Source organism: Onychostruthus taczanowskii, unplaced genomic scaffold, assembly GCF_017590055.1.
Source record: "Onychostruthus taczanowskii isolate IOZ18803 unplaced genomic scaffold, ASM1759005v1 scaffold301, whole genome shotgun sequence".
NCBI lineage: Eukaryota > Metazoa > Chordata > Aves > Passeriformes > Passeridae > Onychostruthus > Onychostruthus taczanowskii.
The window spans coordinates 79,727-81,367 of NW_024500362.1; positions in this window are offsets into that span (position 1 = coordinate 79,727).

Consider the following 1,641-nt stretch of genomic DNA (forward strand, 5'->3'; position numbering starts at 1 on the left):
TTTTTTCTCCTTCCCCCTCCCTTTTTTCCCTTTTTCCCTTTTTCCCCATTTTTCCCTTTTCTCCTTTTCCCTTTTCCCTCCCCTTTCCTTTTTTCCTTTTTTCCTCTTTTTCCTCTTTTTTCCACTTTTTTCCCCTTTTTTCTCCCCATTTTTCCCTTTTCTTCTTTTTCCTTTTCCCCCTGTTTCTTCCCCTTTTCCCTTTTCCTTTTTTCATCTTTTTTCCTCTTTTTTCCTCTTTCTCCCCTTTTTTCCCTTTTTCTCCTTTTCCCTCTTTCTTCCCCTTTTCCCCTTTCCTTTTTTCATATTTTTTCCTCTTTTGTCTCTTTTGCCCTTTTTTCCCTTTTCCCCTTTCTTCCCCTTTCCCCCCACCTTTTTTCCCTCTTTTTCCTCTTTCTTCTCATTTTCTCCCCTTCCTTTCCCTTTCCTTTTTTCCCCTTTTTCCCCTCTTTTCCCCTTTTTTCCCTTTTTTCCCCTTTTCCCCCCCTTTTCCCCTTTCCTCCCTTTCTTCCATTTTTCCTCTTGTTTCCATTTTCCCTTTTCCCCCTTGTTTATCCCTTTTTTCCCTTTTACCCCCTCCTTTCTACCCCTTTCCCTGCCTTTTCTCCCTTTTTTCCATTTTTTCAATTTTTCCTTCTTTTCCCTTCCCCCTTCCTCTCTTTTTTCCCCTTCTTTCCATTTTTCCTTATTTTTCCCCTTTTCCCCCCTTTCTTCTCCTTTTCCTTTTTTCCTCTTTTTTCTTATTTTTCCCAATTCTTCCCCTTTTTTCCTTTGGTCCACTTCCCCCTGTTTTTTTCTTTTTCTCTTTTTTCCCTTCCCCCCCCCTTTCTTCCCCTTTCTTTCCATTTTTTCCCTTTCCCACTTTTTCCCCTTTTTCCCTTTTCTTCCCCTTTTCCTCGTTTTCCTTTTTCCCCTTTTTTCTCCTTTCCCCCCAACCCTTTTTACTTTTCCCCTTTTTTCCCCTTTTTCACCTTTTTCTTTTTTTTCTCCTATTTTCCCCTTTCCCCCCTTTCTTCCCCTTTTCCCTTTTTTCCCCTTTTTTCCCCTTTTTCCCCCTTTTTTTCCCCTTTTCCCCCCTTTGCCCCTTCTTTTTGGACAGAAACCTACAAACAACATCAACAACAAATATCAACATGCATTAACATTAATATTATTAAATTAATATTTCTCCCTGTTATTCTTCTGATTCCACATCCGGAATTCCCAGATGGAGAAAAAGCCAAGAAACGAGAAGGTAAATCCCATTTTAAAACCCATTTCCTAAACATTTTTTCCCCTTTTCTCCCCATTTTTCCCCCTTTTGTCCCCCTTTTCCCCTCTTTTATTCCCTTTTATCCCATTTTTTTCTCCTTTCCCTTCTTTTTTCCGGTGCGTTTCCCACTGATATTTTCTTTTTTCCATGGAATTTTCCCATCACTCATTTCCCCTTTTTTCCTTTCCAGCCAAAATCCAATTCAAGAAACGCTTGGGTAAGAAAGCACAAATTCCATAAATCCGCATTTCCCCCAAAGCTGGTTAAAAATAACCCGGGAATTCCGGTTATTTTCCACGTTTTCCCTGGAATTTGGGGCTAATTAGTCCAGGGAAGGGAATTTCCTGCAATTCCACACCCGGGGGTTGTTCTGGTGGGAAAAATGGGGGGGG